Raw genomic sequence first — 20,308 nt, forward strand, 5'->3', positions numbered from 1 at the left:
TCTTCCCTTGTCCCAACTTCATTTGGGGTCCTAGGGAGGGGGGTACTAATGAAGGATAATAAATGTAGGCCTACATATTTATGAAAATGAGTTTTACACGAAGGTATTTATTTATTATATATATTTTTATCTCTGACACCTAGAGACTTTTACATCTCTAAACAATTTTAGTAATTGACTGTTATTTGTATATTTTTTATTAGTTTTTTTTTGTGTAATTCGAGATTTAGACTGGATACATCTCTAACAAAGTATCTAATATTTCATGGATTCCATATTTGTAATTGTTTTTTGTAAATTTTGGTTAATTGTATTGCTTGTAAAAATTGACATGTACAAGTGCCCCTGTGGCCTATTTGCTGAATAAATGTTTGATGTTTGGTCTGTTATAGACGTTCTAGTTAGAGTGACACGGGTTCGACCCGGTGTCAAGTTATCAAGTAGTTTCATTTTCGACTGAGGTTGACCACGGGCCATGGCAGATGTCATTTGGGACCCCACGTCGATTTGAGAATCGAGACACTAACATAGTTTTTAAATGGCTGTTGAAAGTAGGTTATTTATTCGTGGTGACTATTTACATATATTTGCGTGATACCGTGTTCATTTCTGAATTCATTTACTGTGGAAATTTCTCTAGCGATATACGGAAAGGTATAATGTTGACCTAAACCTGTTTGATGATTAGCACACAAACCGATTTTCAACAGCAACTTTTGTTTTTTCTACCATATGCGTAGAATTCGGCACAGTATTAGAAAGTTTCTATTTCTGTTTGTAAGTTAAGAGAAATGACTAATATGAGGAAGTGGCCTAGAATTGGAGATTTGGTTTAGTCATCGTTTTTAGGGTTACGTACCCAAAGGGTAAAAACGGGACCCTATTACTAAGACTCCTCTGTCCGTCTCTCTGTCACCAGGCTGTATCTCATGAACCGTTGATAGCTAGACAGTTGAAATTTTCACAGATGATGTATTTCTGTTGCCGCTATAATAATAAATACTAAAAAGTACGGAACCCTCGGTGGGCGAGTCCGACTCGCACTTGGCCGGTTTTTTAATCATTTTGCGAGAATGATACTTCGAAATTAAGTTCGAATGGATGTGTCACATTGCTTTGCACGCCCTTGTTTTCTTAAGACCACGCGCAGCCGGCTTAAGGTTCATTCATTCATTCATTCACTCATTCATTCATTCACTTATTAATTCATTCATTCATTATTTTTGCGACTGATAACACATGTTTCAAGCTTTGAAACGAGAAGCGCCTACGAACAGTGAGCCCGCCGGTCTTTATCTGGCAGTGAATGTGTTAAAGGGAGAACTGAGGACTAATATTACCAGCAGTATTTGCTTTTAAATGCTCCATCTTGTACTGGAGGATCTGTGAGAGAAACAAACAATAATTTAATTATGTCTGCGGGAATTACGTTTGTAATAAACATTTATTCATTTCTCACTTAAATAATTAGCCATTATATTCTGAAATATTGTCCTTTTTTTCCTTCAGGCGTTTTTCGTTCTGGAAACAAATATTCAAGAAAGGTCAATGGTACCCGGAGGGATTTCGGGATCTATTGTGGTATCAACAAGCTTTGGTTGGTTATTTAGAGGAAATCTTTCGTACAATTGATACCAAATTTGTTTGTTTCTATTGTTCTAATTCTAAATTATATATTTGAAATAGAAATGTAGAAAAAAATGGTACAGTCAGCATCAATAACAGCAACACACAACAACAACACAATAATAACAATGACATAATAATAACAGTAACAGATGAAACTACGTGTTGCGAACGCAACCTTTTATTTGTATAATGCAGTAGCTAAACGCAGCCGTCGGGCTCGCTTACTGTGCGGAGGCTTTTCTAAAAGCACCAATAGGAGCGCTCCACATAACCTGTATCGCGGTCAATTAGAGACACTAAAATTTAGACTACCTTTTTACCATTCAAAATTAGCTTAATCACTATACTATTACCAACCACCACTTCTACACCTTTAGCCGTTTACGTCAACTGTACCTTGTAAAGTAACCATCACCTATTAATTATAAGTTTACTTGAAAACGAAGTATTTTTATTTGTCGTCGAGACCTGCACGGCGGCTACACTACGCACCAAAAGTATCTGCCACCCGGAAATACTTAAAAATTCTACATAGGAGAGTGGTGGATATTATTGACGCATAGTCTGATCCGCTTAGCTGTTGTAAAATCAAATTTCTGATTATTTCAGTATTTAGGTTTCCCTTCTTATAAGGGAAAATAACACAGGAGAAGTGACTAAGAAAAAACTTAACGGACATTCGCAAAACTTCTAAAAAAATGTTTAATAAAAAAAATTGCCGAAGACAAATAAAAACACCGCTTGCCTCTAAATTATATGAAAAAATAGGACTTTTTTATAAAAAAGTTCCTACGTATCCTTTCATTTAAAGTAGTTATCCTTCGTTGCTTGTTTAAATTCAAGTTAACAGAATGCAGTCCAATAGGTAATCCAACCTGCTAGATGCAAGGTCTGGTCCAACCTGCCCTTCCCTAGTAGGTAAGTAGAGTTGACTAACCAGTCTTTATGAAAGCAGAAGATTCAAACATTTTCTTAGTATTCTATTAAATCTGGGAATCTTTCTTCGTTTTGATCAAATTTTTCAGATTTCGGAGAATATACCCAAATTTTTGGACTTTCTGCAACTTGCAAAACGTTAGCCGTAAACATCAAATTTCGTTCGTAAGTTTAGAAAATTAATCCAAGCATCTGAAGTTTCGAATCCACGAAATCCAGATTGAAGGTGCCTGATAAGGATCAAAAGGTACTATGGATAAATTGCATTAACTGCATTTAATCTAAGATGAAATATTGTCTTTTTCCATATATAATCACAGTGATCATTATAAATATTCTAAACATATCCATAATTCACCTATTAATCGTCACAAAATTATTCTATAAAGACACATTCATCTGGCGCAGCGGTACTCCCTCTACCTACGGGTAAATTATCGGTTTAAACTGCAGGCTTTTTACAATTCTAGAAAATTGTGCCATACGTATTGTCAATAACAAAAACTAATCTTTTCATAATTTCTAAAATGCTAGGAAGCCAATTGGCTTGATGAAATTCCATGGCTTGCCTTAAAATGTGACAATAATATAGACTAGTAATCTGTCATTATTACTCGGCTTACTAACATTCCCAGCAAAATCAAACAGTTGCATTTGTAAACAATACTGGAGGAATAATACCGCTACAATTTTCTATATGTATACGGATTGTATAGAACAACAAAAAGATCACTGAAACTATGTTGCACCACATGTTGAATTACACGGTTGGATGTCTGTTCAACATTCCAGCAGTGGAATCTGTTCAAGATAAGTTGCTTATTGTTATGATAATACTCTGTCGCTTTACTTCAAAATAGAAATCCAAGACATTCGGCAGTTGTTAAAGCAGTTTGGAGGCAAAATAGTCTAGGTACGGTATTGACGTAGATCAGACGTGGATAGGTATGAAACATAGCCTTCAAAAAGTTGCACCGACGATATTAATTGATGATGAAGGAGATCTACCAAGATGATGATTTACGCATACATCAACAGATGAAGACTTGAAAAATGTTGAAAATGTCTGAGAAATAGAGAGTTCTCAACTACTTTGTTGCCTTTTGCTTGAGATGAACTCTATATAACTGATATATAATTCTAATATCTAGTCTCGTTATAATGCAATAAACGAATTATGGGGCCTAGCCAACAAAGTGGTAATCAATAAATTTGACAACATCACCGTGTTGCCAAACGAGGCTTAGTCATGCAGGCTCAAATACATTGAGTACCAAAACTTCCGTGAGACACAGACATATTAAATATATTAATAACGGGTCACTCACGATGACACTCCTCAGTACGGAGTTAAACATGTCGAGCGTTTTTCGACTTAAAATACGTGAGTGACCCGTTATTAATATATTTAAATTGAGTACCTATAAGAAGTTCCTTCATACCTGCAAACAATTATAACCTCATTCAGTTGTCATAGAGGGACCATAATATAAAACCGACCTAACTAAATAATTAAAAACGAAACGGACCGACGACTCGGACGACTGTCGCATCGCTCTGAAATTAGATTGCTTGTTGTATATTGTTATATACAATTTTAAACGGAAATCGTGTCGAAATTTAAGTTAAAATCCCAAAATACTTTAATTAGTACATAATGTAGGTAATTGTTCTACCCGTAGCAGACATTAGATTAGCTTTAGTGCGAATTTAGAAAATACAATTAGCATTAAACTTAACAACGGTGTACTCAACAAGCAAATCTGACCTACAAACGAAGATTATTCGTGAAATCTTGCTAAACAACAAGTTTATACAGACAAGGCAGTTTCGAAAACAAATTTTAAAATTTAAATCAGTCGTTTTCGTTTCAATATAACGGGTAAAATGTTTTACATTCTTTCAATGAGCTGAATTCATTTTAAACTGACATTATTTACATATTTGTGTCGTTTTCAAGCAAAAGATACCACATTGTCGCTTGCCATAAGGACGCTGTGACAGGTTATTCGTATAAGGATACAAGCAAATTTCGTCCTTATAGTAAGCGACAATGTGGTACCTTTTTCTTGAAAACGTCACATTTGATAACGCGAAGTGGGTTAAAGAAAAAACCTATTTAAAAATAAAAAATAAATTAAAAGATAAATTATGCTTGTTATATTTTTAATCGTGCTCGTGGAATATTACCTACTGAATGTTATATTGTTAAACTCAACTTTAAATTCAAAATACCTAATTATTGTACTTTTTTTCGGAGCAAAGGAATTTTGTATTAACTATAAGTGAAAACTCTTTTGGCCTATGTTCTAACTATATCTTTTACTTTATTGTATTATTATGTGCTGTATGTTTCCCAAATAAATAAATTAAAATTAAATTATGTCCTTCATATAGGACAGTGAGTTACAAAAAATAAACACTCACCTAGTCAAATAATCCATTGCTCTCTCCAAAAAATCCGATAGTTGAAGTCGAAAGAGAAATCAGCAAACCCAGTTTTTTAGTTCCTTTTCCTGCGGCCAATGCACCCAAACTGGTTACATGTCACACTACACAAAAACTTCAAGCACTAAACACATGTAAGACACTGTTTTTGTACTTTATGTAGCACAAAATGTTTATATTGTCACTGTCATGGCCACTGTCGATGTTCAAGAGCCGTAAGTGCAAGGTCGATTTCGCGGTTACTTTCGTTAGACGAGTGTGTGGCACAAGTTCGCGACGGTGAATGGTGGTGAAACGATAGGTTATGTTTTGTCTTTGTCGTTCGCTGCGCGGGCGCTGCGGTGGTACTATCGGTGCGGTTTTCTATTAAAATTTGAACTAATTTGCGTGTTTTTGTTTTCCTCGCTTTTTAACCATTTGATTTTTTTGATGATAACTTTGAATGTATTTTACAGAGCATGTGTCTAGATTTTAAGAAGCTCCCTTAATACCATAATACCCTGCACCAACAATACTTCCCTATGTGACATAAAAGCCAAAAGTCAACTGGTAGAAAATTTCTTAGGACAATAAAATAATTAACTACTAACAATTATATAAGGACAAGGGAAATTGTTTACAAACACAAATTGAAAGAACTTTTTGGTTTGTACGAGTAAAATGCACAATTTATCCTAGATTCCTAGTTGAACTGAACGGACTTCGGGTTCGAGCGCCATCTTGATAGTTAGCCTCATGATTAATTCCTTTGTTTTTTTGCTCATTAATATTGTTTAAAGTGTAATATCGATAGCTTATTATACAGTAACCTAATGTGGCAGTGTGCAGTGAACGGAGAATTAACATTGAAGTATTGGAGTCAACGGCCGGTAGTCCACGTGCTTCTTGTAAAGTCCAGCTATCGCTTTACAAGGGCTACTAAAATCACCGTACACTGTCTTGTACTAACCGTATAATTTTAGTCGTATTTAAAGCTCCTAATACCTTGATACTGGCGAAATAGTCCCACTAGACTCAAGCCATAATTTTAAAAGAATGAATGAAACGGTTGAACGAATAGTGTAAAATAAATATCAAAGGAACATGATCGAAAATAGAACAAAACTTGGTCGAAACAGTTTTTTAATCAACAACCGACGAACGTTATTTGCGTTGTCAGCACCGACGTAGTTTACCAGTTGACGGCAGCAGTTTAAAATAGCGATGTGACAGACAGACGGATGGACGGACGGACGGACGGACAGTCGCACCAAAAGAACTTTCATTTTAAAATGGCCGATGTAGGAACTTTAACTCAACTGTATTTTCGGTTTCGGTTTTGTCAGGTTTCGATCGGTTTTGAGGTTTTGACCGAAACTAGAGTAAAACTGAATCTTTAGTTTCAGTTTCAGTGTCGGCAAAAATCCGGTTTCGATCGGGCACTAGAAATTGTAAAGGAACCTCTGTCGTGCAGTTCTTACACTGTGTAACTTTTACTGTATACTCGGATCAAGCTTACTCTGCAGTTCTGCACCGAACTTGAAGTGACTTACCCCCTTGATCATAAAACTTTACAAGCCTAATTTAGTTAATATATGTTTTACAAACGACTGTTTATTACTCTTATATATATATATATATTTTTTACTAGCCTAATTTAGTGTCCCACTGCTGGGCAAAGGCCTCCCCTCGTTTCCTCCACTCGACCCTGCCGTTTGTAGTGTCCCGCCAATCCGGATAAAATGCGTCCAAGTCGTCCCGCCATCTCCTTTTCGGCCTGCCTGCACCCCGGCCATTTAATAATATATGATTAGTAGATAATTAAGACTCTTTGTGCGTTTACGGATAACGCTAAAAGTGTGGAAGTGAAAAGGTTTGAAATGCGGATCTGAAATGTATGAAATTATCTGGATCTGGATCCGCTGATCTTCCTATACATTTCAGATCCGTCGTGCAAACCGTATGTGGAAGTAACATAGTAAACGTCAGTAACATACATATTATTTTCATGGAAATTTTACGATTATGCTGACAGATCAACACCTTGTCATTGCAAAGCCTAAAAAACCGGCCAAGTGCAAGTCGGACTCGCGCACCGAGGGTTCCGTACTTTTTAGTATTTGTTGTAATAGCGGCAACAGAAATACATCAACTGTGAAAATTTCAACTGTCTAGCTATCACGGTTCATGAGAAACAGCCTGGTGACAGACAGACAGACGGAGAGACGGACAGCGGAGTCTTAGTAATAGGGTCCCGTTTTTACTCTTTGGGTACGGAACGCTAAAAAAAGCTGAAATAATTGTCGATGACCTCTAATAAAACGGATTAAATAAATACACATTTCACTTTGTCTTCACAAGTGCTTTATAAGGAAATAAATGTTCATAGAAGGTGAATACAAAATGAAGATGTTGCTCCCTAAAATTCTGCCGGCAGCGTTTTCCTTTTACAACGTTATAAACAGCCTCTAGGAAGACAAGATTTTGTTCCAAAGTAACATTGCTTTTCAATTGATATTTACACGAACGTTTAGGTAAATTGTTTTGAGCTAAATTTTAATAGGTATCTTTTTAAATGCAAAATGGCTAAAACCATAGAGTAACTTATACTAGAGCGGTACTGTCATAGTAAATTTTGTAACCCCAGTAAATTAAAAAACCACACTTTAAAACTAAAAATGAACATTTATAAGAATACGATAGAATGTATTTAAATATAGATAAATGATTTTTTTTATTTGCATTAATTATTTTTATGATTTTGACCCATGTTCTTTCACTGATATGCGTTAAAATTGTTAAATAACAAACGAAACCGTCAACGCCATCTATTCGACTGTAGGCCAAAACTAGTAGCGCCCTCTGAACGAGAATCAAATTTTCTTGATTTTCGAGGCACGTTTTTTCTTCAGACTATCTATCTATTACGGAGTTATATCTATCTTTGCTAAAACGTAACCCATTATCTGTATCTATGTCATAGGTAATCCCAAACTTATGATATCCCTTAACTTAAGTAGTGAAATATAATGTTAAATAATACATACATATGTGTGACACCTCTTTTTCATTTAAAATAAGTAAAAGGTTGCTTAAAGAGATTTTTGATTAAGGAAATAAAATATAAAGTCTGTCCACGAAAAAAAGTGGTTATGCATAATAGTGTAAATCTTTTATATGAATGTGAATTTTTAAGCAGCATGTTTTGTATGTAATTTGTAGATATCAAACATATATATATTTTTTTATGAATTTTAGCAATATATATCCCATGGTACGAATGTTTTCTTGTACAACGTCTTCTGGAAGACTTTACCAAGTTTTCCTGCAAAATATATAGTTTTTTATTAAATTAGATAATCCAAATTATACCTTATGGCGACCTCTTTTCACAAAAGAAACAATTTTTCTAATTGTATTCAGATTGAGATAGTTCTGAGGTTCTTTAACTTTGGTGAATTTGACTTTATAACAAAAAAATGCCTCCCATATAAAAACTACTTTCAGTGCTTGGAGTAGAAAGTCTTCCTGACTACCACAAATAGAAATTAATTTCAAGTCGTATTTTTTTTGTAAGATAACATTCTAATCTGCCTAAAACAGCTTGTAAAAATACAAATACAGTTGTGACATTGTAGCGGGAAGCGAGTGAAGATTGTCAAAAAACGATTACGATAACGATACATTAAAATACGATTTTATTTTGTTACATAGTACTATATATACAAATTATTAAAATAAAAAACTTCTTGAAAATGTACATTCGGTAAAAAGATACCAGATCACCCACCACCACTTTTTTTCGTGGACATACTTTAATAGCCTCAAAAATCAAAATTAATGTGTTGATATAAATATTATATTTGAAACAATATTTAAGTAAGTAATTGCTTATCAAAAGTAAAGATAGATATAACTCCGTAATAGATGGATACAGTCTAAGGAAAAAACGTGCCTCGAAAATCAAGAAATTTGATTCTCGTTCAGAGGGCGCTACTAGTTTTGGCCTACAGTCGTATAGATGGCGTTGACGGTTTCGTTTGTTATTTAACAATTTTAACGCATATCAGTGAATGAACATGGGTCAAAATCATAAAAATAATTAATGCAAATAAAAAAAATCATTTATCTATATTTAAATACATTCTATCGTATTTTTATAAATCTTCATTTTTAATTTTAAAGTGTGTCGACAGATGGCAGTGAATTTACTGGGGTTACAAAATTTACTATGACAGTACCGCTCTAGTATAAGTTACTCTATGTCAAAAGTAAGCTGACCGTGTACGTGGGGATTTAGCTCGATATTGCCATTCCAGTTAAGCTTTATGAGCTGGAGCAAGTGGTTTTAATATTTCACTCAGACATATTGTGCTCCACAAAGGACATGTCGTAAATTTTACACTCAATTTGTGCACGAATGTTATCTTGTCACTTGTAACATTTTACAAGAAGCAAAATGAGGTTAAGTAAGAATACCTTTGCAGTATTGTTTTAGGTATTTTACTACAGTAAATTTAAAACGAGAATAATAATTGAAACTATTATGACGGAAGAAAGTTTTATATAGTTCTATATAATATGAGTAGTTCTAGCCAACACGGTTTACAAATTTTTAGAATTATTACTTAATTTAATAATGTTTCACGATAATAAATTTACTGGTATACCAACTACGCTACCTTGGTTACTAAGGCCTTTTCATAATGCAGGAGCCAAATTCAGAAACAATTAAATCTTCTGGATCTTGGGAGGATAGATTAAATATTTGGTTAAAGTTGCCTCAAAGGTAACACCAAAGACTATGTAACTCCGTATAAGATGGATACAGTCTAAGGAAAAAACGTGCCTCGGAAATCAAGAAAATTTGACTCTCGAACAGATGGCGCCTATACCGATACCTTTGGCCTATTCTCGACTAGATGGCGTTGACGGTTTCGTTTGTTATTTAGCAATTTTAACGCATGAAAGAACATGGGTCAAAATCTTGTAAAAATAATAAATGTAATCATTTATCCATATATAAATATAGTATTTTAACCATCTTAATTTTTTGTTTAAATCGTGTGTCGATAGATGGCAGTGAATTTACTGTGGCTACAAAATTTACTATGACAGTACTGACAGTAAAGGGTTCGAAACGTCGGGATGTAGTATAAATTTAATATAACGCGATATAATCCGTTTTCATAGTTTTATATTATGGCAGTACTCCTCTATCCTATATATCCTCTTTGGTAACACCAAGAACTTTGAATCAGGATCAGGACTAAGATTGCCAAACCAAAGCTTTTCTAATGAAATGACGGAAACTCCCTCAGATGGAGGATCTACCAGTTAATTAAAACTCGCTCACGACTTGGTTCAGAATCAACTTTATAGTCAATATTTACTCCTTTATCTTTTACTCATCTTATTTTATGATCTAAATTTCTAGCTTCGAAGAAATCTAAAAGGGTTAAGGTGAATTCAAAATCAAAGTTGATTCTTCGCTGTTTATCTTTATTACATTTTGGTGCAACATCGAACCTAAATAAAATATGTAGCATTCTTAAATATATTGCAATAAGAAAATACTTGTATGGAAAATACGTTATAATAAATATTTTTTGTATATAAATGTCATATTATAAATTGAAGATTCTGCAATTAATTGGAAAGCTGTATCCGTTCCGTTCCAAAAATGTATTTAGAATTTTTCTTTGTTTTTATCGAGTTTTAAAATAATTATGTTTATTTCATGTACTTAGGAATCACCTTTTAACTTCAGCTTTCCATGAAATAAAACTATGAAAACGGATTATATCGAGTATATTGAATTTATAATACATCCCGACGTTTCGAACTCTTTACAGCGTTCGTGGTCAACGGGTGACTGAGGGTGTCGGGATGTATTATAAATTCAATATACGCGATATAATCCGTTTTCATAGTTTTATTTCATGAAAAGCTGAAGTTAAAAGGTGATTCCTAAGTACATGAAATAAACATAATTATTTTAAAACTCGATAAAAACAAAGAAAAATTCTAAATACATTTTTGGAACAATAAAATAATAATAAATTAAATTTACAGTACTAAGTACTAAACTATACGAAAATACGTGACGTTTTCAACTAAAAGGTACCACATTGTCGGTTAATAAAGTTGATTTCAAATTAAAGCCATATGGAAACAGCGCCTTACTGACAACCGACAATAAGTACCCTTTTGGTTCGCACATATATTTAGCGAGGCAAATTACCTACACTATAAACCGGCCAAGTGCGTGTCGGACTTGCGCACGAAAGGTTTCGTACCATTACGAAAAAAAAACAGCAAAAAAATCACGTTTGTTGTATGGGAGCCCCATTTAAATATTTATATTATTATGTTTTTAGTATTTGTTGTTATAGCGCCAACAGAAATACATCATCTGTGAAAATTTCAACTGTCTAGCTATCACGGTTCATGAGATACAGCCTGGTGACAAACAGACAGACAGCCGGACAGCGGAGTCTTAGTCATAGGGTCCCGTTTTTACCCTTTGGGTACGGAACCCTAAAAAAGAATGAATTTATTTAAATTTTAATTTCGATTATACTTTCACCTTTTCGGGCTTTTTACACTTTCTAAGTAAAACTAAATATGAAACTTTGTACGTTGATGAAGTTATGCAAGAATTATGACCAAATAATATTAAAATATAATTATATAGGTAGCTCTTTTCTGCCGCGCTTAAATATCATGAGAGAAGTAACTCATTTTGAAATCTCTTTCAATTCTTGAACATATCGTACAAGTACAAAGTATACAATTGAATGACAACTCATTTGAGTTACTGCTCATGCTAAGCGCGGCAGTTTTCCCTATAGTAACATTAACTTCATGTTATTGTTATTGCACATTACAGCGAAGGCCTGTGGTGTTAATGGCAAGTTACTATTGGTACTAAATATAACAAATGGCCTTTTCAGAGGCCGTATCGACATTTTAGCCTAATAATAGAGATTTATTAATGGATGTTAAAACGGCCTTTTGATTGATTAAAATGAACCACTGACAGTAGGTAAGCCGCAAAGATGAAAGTGTCATCCAGCGAAGATTAGAAATGGTACAAAGGCCGGTTTATTAAAACAATACAGTCATCAAATAAATATTTTTTATATAATTTATCGAAGTACTTTTGGTCTCTCAAATGAAGTGTAAATCAATTAATGCTATATTATAATTAGCTTCCAAACTTTAATTTGATAAAATTAAATAGGCGCCTTGTTAACATTATTTGGATTATAAGCAATATTTGAATCTGTATATTTTAATAACACATAAATTAAACACGTATCTATTTATAGCAAAACCTAAAAAAAATGTAAAATTAAAATACCGTTACAGGTTAGTTGACGCTTTACGTTAGAATATAATTATAATTACTAGCTTTGTCCTGTTTGTAAAACACTAGGATTACATTCCATGAATCAGCACGGTTTAATGAAAACATTATCAAACCTAATCTAAAATAATATGTTTTTTTTTTCTATTTATTATTTAAGGACCAGAACCAGTTACATGATTATGCCAGCCCCATTGTACCTTATACTAGTATTCTTACATGTACATGTACATGTACTGTACGGTTTGATAAAATCTATAACATATAAAAATATATTTTTAGCCTCTTCTGAGGTCGGTACAGCTAAGATGCTTTGAAAAGCACCTATATCTAATCTATTTAGCTTGAGGGTAGTTAGTAACGATTGTCTATCGCTTTCATTCCGTGCACATTCCGTCAAAATATGTTGCACATCTTCAACAGAACCGCAAACTTGCCAATTTGGAGATGGCTCTTTTTTCATCAAGTAAGCAATTTTTTTTGAATGTTGTAAACAAACACATATCACTTTTAAGAGTCTCCGGCAAGCTCGGCCGAATTTCACCTTCCCATACAAACGGAGTTCCGTTTTCATTTTAAAACTACGTTTTGGATTGTAATGAAACTTTGCTCATACAATGACATGAGGTATATCTAGGTCTGAAATTAGTTTATACATATAGCTCCAGTTTATAAAACAAACGAAATAGAGCAAAAACACGTTCTGTATGAAAAACGTAAATTCGCTGTATTTTTTTTACTATTCTATCTAAAGCTACTAAACTAATTTTAAACATAGATATACCTTATCCTATTGTAAGTACAAAGTTTCAGAACAATCTAGCTAGTCGTTTTAAAATGAGAGCGGAACTACGTTTGTATGGAGAACCGAGCTTGCCGAAGACCTTTAAGCCTGCGACAGTATGACAACCCCTATCCTGCCGCTGACGGCCGCTATATACTGTTACAATACAGATCATACGTGCTCAAACGAGTGAATAAAACGACCGATAGCGTTACCGTGAAGCTTTCAATGAACAGGAAAATAGGTAAAAATGCTCATTTCAAAAACATTGTTTGAATTATGAGAATATATTTTATTGATATGATTTTTTTTTTTGTAAATTTGGTACTCTTAGCTTAATGCGTTTGAATGTGTAAACTTTCACATAGACATAATAGGCACTTCAAACATTTGAATAAAATTGTTTTGTTCTTTTTGTAGGATACTTTTGATTTAATTCCATAAATATTTTTTTAATTATTAGGAAATTATAGACTTGTTATTCTGTCTCTTTAAAGATGGTATCACAATAAATAAACACATCTATTTTAAGCCTGTTACAGTCAGACAAGCCCCTATCCTGCCGCTGACGGCCGCCACTGTTACAGTTACGTGCTCAAACGAGTGAATAAAACCATTGATAAAATAATGTTACCTATTTAATTATACGAACGGGTAGCGCGATTTAATTTCATTGTTTTTACCTCAGCTTGGCTCTATAGAAAAAAATACGAAAACGGCAACTATACGAAAATGTCAAATTTTCATTAATTTTCAGTTGTATATACCCTGTATACCATTGCAGTATAATTTCTGTACAAAATAGCTAGTGATATAGCCGAGGGATCTCACATCCTATACTAATCTATATACTATTTCTCGATATACCAAAAATATCTTATGTACAGCGGAATCCGTTTATTATGACTCTGCTTATACTGACCAACCGCTTACCAAAGATAGATATAACTCCGTAATAGATGGATACAGTCTAAGGAAAAAACGTGCCTCCAAAATCACGAAAATTTGATTCTCGATCAGATGGCGCCACTAGTTTTGGCCTACTCTCATATAGAGGGCGTCGACTGTTTCGTTTGTTATTTATCATTTTAACGCATACCAGTGAAATAACATGGGTCAAAATCATATAAAAATAATTAATGCAAATAAAAAAAATATTTATCCATATTTAAATACATTTTATCGTATTTTTATAAATATTTATTTTTAGTTTTAAAGTGTGTCGACAGGTGGCAGTGAATTTACTGGGGTTACAAAATTTACTATGACAGTATCGCTCTAGTATAAGTTACTCTATGCGCTTACTATGACGTAATTTGCGAATTTTGGTTTTCATATAAAATTCTTTCTGACAAAGTCGGATAAGATGACTTCGCTTATAGTGACAAACCGCTTACTATGACGTATAAAATTTTATGATCATGAAATTATGTCCGGTTGTACTGACACATTCGCTGGTTTTCGTTGCCATCCCCACGTCTTTCCCTGCGAGGACGGTGGATGCGGTGTTTTAGTTTTGATTCTCAGTGACAAGTTGATAATTGGTACAAGGTTAATAAAATTTATCTCTGACAGAGGAATTTGAGATTAATATAGAAAAAATTACAAAAATAAGAAGTTAATCAACTATGCTTTATATGACATCCGCTTAGTATGACGTGTTTGTCACTTCCCTTCGATGTCATTATAAGCGGATTCTACTGTATTTCCTCAGTCAAATAACATTCGGATAATGGAGTTCACCTGCAAACACTACAAAGGCCAGGGATGTGGAAAATACAGCAACATCAGATCTGCCAAACAATAAATTGGCTCGTATCCGGATTGAAGTCCCGTCCGTTCGTATCCTTAATAAGCACGCACGTGGAATAGATTCCATTCATGCATAAATGCAAAAGCAATCAATCCTTGCCTGGTACAGTCGCCATCAGATATATCGGAGGGGCCAAGGAGCTCACAAATATCTGAACACGCCTCTATTGTCAAGGCGCTAGAGTGCGTGTTCAGATATTTTTGAGCACCCCGGGCGCTGCGATATATCTGATGGCGAGTGTACATTATACATATTTCCGAACGATTGTTGTTTAGGTTCCGGAAATAAATTGGTGTGGAATCGGAACAATTTGTTATGGTTTTAAACTGTTGTTGGTACAATCTTGACAATTGTCTTGATGATTGGCATCTAGCGCACGACATTCACTTAATTAGCAATCAGCATGAGCTATATTTAAAGTCTAACCGTACTCCGTTTTAATGAAAAATGAAATGAAAATGAAAATATTTATTTCAGACACCAGGTGTCCATATTTTTGTCTACAAGACTATATTAGTACTTAACAATAAAACATAAAACTATATAAAAATAAACATTAATGTTAGTAAAACACATAATGCTCATTGGATCGAACATGCATTGACATCCAGTGAGTTGTGAGAGGGCTATCATCCCTTTCCGCAATCACCCTCAGGAGTGTTGGTGCTGCCCCGCACGCGGCCCCACAGGGACGCCACCCTCACGCAGCACTGCGTGGAAGCCGTCTGTGCTCCACTCAGCGAACATTCCTGACGCGCTGCAGCGTCAGTCCAATTAATGTTTAATTGTATAAGTATTTAATATTAATAACATTGTGAGTAATGAATGTGTAATGTGTGTATTTTCCGTTATTTAGATATTAACAGACAACACACAGCCCAATAAAGCCGTTGCTTATAGCCACAAAATAACAGCTAAACCGTGATGAGTTGAAAATTAGTTATTTATTTATTATTTATTTAATATAAAACTATTCATAAAAAGTTTATTTTTATTTTTATTCGGAACAAGAACAAAATTTAATGACAAATAAACATAACATGGTTTAAAAAAATCTAAATAAATGTAAACTCGTAAGATAAACAACTCGTTCGATAATCTGCTCGTTATATAATCCGTTGTTAAGCGTAAAAAAATAAAAATAGATTTTTAATAAATAAATAAAATATTTCTATTCAAGGAACAATAACAAAATCTCGCACGAATTGAAATCGAGTTCCACTCGTTCCGCAGCCGCTTGGAACAGGTGAACGTACTTGTTTGCGCATTGGAGAGTTACCGAGATACCGGTAACAATCGATTCATCGGCAGCCACCGATTACCATCGGCATTCTTCATTGAGCCACTGAGCCATTGTTTTATCTGTGACAGAGTCAATGTACTCTCAGCTACCGCAACAAACGACAACAACAGCAAAGCAACAGCGACAATAGTTATTTGTACAACAAAAGAGCAAAGGTTGATATTTCTTCGAGTGCTTATTTTGAGTTCCGTGCAAGCGAAAGATTCTATAATAGATTGGCGAGCGTAGCGAGTTTTTATTATAAAATACGTAAAATATAGTGTTTTTATCAATATACTTTTGAATGACGTTTAAACTTTTTTGTCTCTTTCTTTTTGCTAATGACGTGAAAGTAGTGGGAATAGAATCCAAGTATTTCGAACTTGTATAGGCTCCGCACGTTAAAATGACATTCGAATATAAAGGTCACTTGAATGTCATTTTGTCTCACTCAGTGAGCAAAATGCGATTTTACTCACTGTTTTTAAGCAGCAAAGTATCTTATTTCGAGCTGCTGAGGTGAAAACGTAATTTGTTTTAATGGTTGCGAACGCGAGTCCGACGCGCATTTGGCCGGTTTTTTTGAATTGAAAGCCTAGCTTTGTTTCGCTTGTTTCGCTTTTGAATTTAATCTAAGATCCCGCATATTACCTACTAAATGATAAAGTCACGACGTCATATTCCTAAGCGAATACATCGCTGATAATGTGAAGATTTCTCAAAACCGGTTACAACTATATAGAAATGCTAGAATGAAAGTGAAACTAGTGTTTGTCTAAAAGTTCAGAGAAGAAAGTTATTAGTTGGGTGAAAATTAAATTATGGGTGAAGCGACATGCATTGTTTTGTGTGTACAAGATTTTAACATAAGTCTAATGTCAGTGTCAAGTGTTAACTACAAAAGAGTCTAATGTCAGTGTCAAGTGGTAACTACAAAAGTATTTAGGGTTTCCGACTTCCGATTCGAACGCCATCTTGATAGTAGCCTCGTGATTAATTCCTTTGTTTGTTGCTCATTAAAATTGTTTAAAGTGTAATATCGATAGCTTTATTATACAGTAATATAATTTGGTAGTGTGCAGTGAATGGAGAATTAATCTCAAAGCGTGTTTAACCACCATTTTGGAGTCAACGGCCGGTAGTCCACGTGCTTCTCGTAAAATCCAGCTATCGGTTATACGAGACAATAACAACAATAACTACCGAACAACGTCGTGCTCTAAGAGCATTTGGTATTTCTACCTCTAACCGTGTCTGGCTAGAGCCCTAGAGGCCCATAATTTTATTTACCGTACACTGGCTGAAGAAAATCAAGAAATATTAATTCGATCCCACGTGGATCCCACTGACGTTGGCGAAATCATCGACAGTATCGATGGAGCCATACTACTTAAAATTGAATTGAATTGACTTGAAAATCGGTGAGAAAAATTCAAAGAAACTAGTTCATATTCATAACATTATAGAGGTAACTAGTATTTTTCTCTAGTTTATTTTTGACCGAGCGAGAGCTCAGGATCACTGTTTCAGATTGCCATTCTTTTCTACAGGTTGCATTTCCGTTAATATAATTTCATCATCATCATTCAATTGATTGATTGATTTAGGGTTTTCTATTAAGTGTTATAAATAAATAATCACCGGTGATACGAAAAATGAAATGGCTGCTTTTACTTTCCATTGAACATGTAAACAATGAGTCATTTATGTAATAAATATCATACCACATTGTTTTCTTTCATAGTTTAAATTGTATAACTGTAATATAAAGGCATGCTATGTAATCCTATTGTTTGTCGCAGAGCAAAGAAGGACCGATTTTGGCAATAAATTCCTTAAGTAGAAACTTTAACAAGACTAAAAATATAATGACAATAATTGTCACATTTATAATTATTATAAAGGTCAAAAACATGTTTAACTAAGAAAAAAAATAAACAATTCAATGAAAGGGCGCCGTAGGCTCTTGGAATTGCATATTATGTACTTGGGAAAACTTTCGAAATGGTCTGGTCGGCCATTTAAGGATTCCGGGTATTTCCGAATGTCGAAAACCGTAGGATAATAGCGAAAAGGGACTTATTGCGATGGAATTTTGGATGATTTTCATCATTTTCGTAACTATTCGACAATGATTCGACATATGAAATTACCCGAATACACCTTACACTTAGCTGACAATTAATTTTTATAGAAAGCATGACAAACAGATATTAGTTCGACACGAGCTAACTAATTCACTACCGGTGAACATGCAGGCACATGCATTTTATGTTTCATATCGTCATTATACTCATTATGTGTTTGATATGCTAATTACTTTCACTTTGCTTCTAATTTTATATTAAAAAAATAAATGGAAAAAGTTACGCTTCCGGCAGGACTTGGACCAGCAACCTCCTCAATCCGTGCGTTGCTCTTAACCAATTGAGCTACTAGCTAAAGAGGAGTATCGCTCGCAGACGTATCTGCATGTTAAAAAATTAGTTTGCTTTGCTTGTTTAATATTTATATATGCTCATTATTTGTTTAAGCAAGGCTCACAGTATAGTGGTCGATTATTTTAGGTTCGTAACTCATAACTTAACTGGAACTTATCCCACTCTCGTCGAATGATGGTGGTTATATTACAGTTTCTTCATATCTTAAATAAATTGAAGAAATGCGTTTTTCCATATGTTTCTTTTCTAAATAATTTAGTGTTCTAAATTTACAAAAAATGTTTACTAAATTTTTACGTGACAACTGGTACTATAAAAATGAACCTATGAATTGAATGAATGAATGAATGAATGATAGGGACCATCACATGGCGCGTGAGGTAGGCTAACGGAATCATTTAAAAACTTACCCCCTTATTCATAAACGTCTACTAAAGTTGACAAACCGCTAATAATCGTTTGTCCCTTTCCGTCGTATTAGTATGATGGAAAGGGACAAAGGATTATTAGCGGCTTGTCAACTTTAGTAGACCTTCATGAATAAGGGGGTTGGTCTTGATTTAATAATAATTCGATATTATTCGCGGTTTTTTCGCTCACATTATGGTGATGATTATGATGCATTGAGTAATAATGAATCAACATCATATTTTAAAAGTTTGAATGCCATTCCAGCCAGCACATTGCTTTATAATTTTGTTTTACATCTAAAGTATAATAATATGTTAATAATAAATGCATAAAATGTGTGAAAACTACGCGAAAGTTGAATAATATATTATTGTAAATGAGGATGCAATGAATTGGGAGCAAGAATATAGTAATTAATGTTTTCTAGCATTTAAAAAATGACCCTACAGTGGTTGGACCGGTTTGTATAACCCTGAACTACAGTTATTATGCACAGCTTAAAAAGTCAGCGGGCTAATTCGAACGTTATGATAGGGACCGTGCGCGTTGGAGGATCGGCCATCTTGTGGCCTGAATCGGAACCATAAACATGTACATCACAGTCATGTACGATGACACTTCACGCCAAAGCAAGTGCTGCCATCTTGTGGGCTACTTTGGAAGCATAAACCTGCCCCCTACAGTTTATGCACGCTCCCTATACCAGAATGACATCTAACTGACGTCATTTAGTTATCGTGCACTCACTCGTACAGTCCGTACCATCAGCCGTAAAAGTGCAATTATCAATTAATTCATTCATTAGTTTCTCCATGTAGTTTGGCAGCTAACTAGACACACGATATCTAAATAACGTTACATTATGTTTGACTCAAATCAGTGTAAATTTGAATTGGTCTGTTATAAACGGTTTCTAACTGTGTTATCTCCCTTAAACTGTATTATTATTATTACAAGAAAGGTCACTTTAACTTTACTTAAAGAAATGTTTGCTTGTAAGTAACAAAATATTTGTTTTCTACTTACGCAAAATGTACTGATCATCATATTCATGATACTCCAGTGTTTAGGTGAAGAAATGGCGAGTACACGGCGCGCCTTCGAACAGTGAAGTAGTGTCGTTGCTCCGTGAAGACGGTCCTCGTAAATTGGACCGAAACATGTCGAGCTATTCGACTTAATAATACGTGAGTGGCGGTTTAAAATAATTTAA

General features: G+C 34.2%; 1 long non-coding RNA gene across 1 annotated transcript in view; it reads left to right on the plus strand.

Moving 5' to 3' along the window:
* Nucleotides 1–350: 350 nt before the first annotated feature.
* Nucleotides 351–20,308, plus strand: part of LOC134750588 (uncharacterized) — an 80,805-nt gene continuing 60,847 nt past the window's right edge. The window contains exon 1 of the long non-coding RNA XR_010128565.1: nt 351–381. This is a non-coding gene — a long non-coding RNA (uncharacterized LOC134750588). The remainder of the gene's footprint in view (nt 382–20,308) is intronic.

The sequence above is a fragment of the Cydia strobilella genome, chromosome 20 (genome assembly GCF_947568885.1).
Source record: "Cydia strobilella chromosome 20, ilCydStro3.1, whole genome shotgun sequence".
NCBI classification, from domain to species: Eukaryota; Metazoa; Arthropoda; class Insecta; order Lepidoptera; family Tortricidae; genus Cydia; species Cydia strobilella.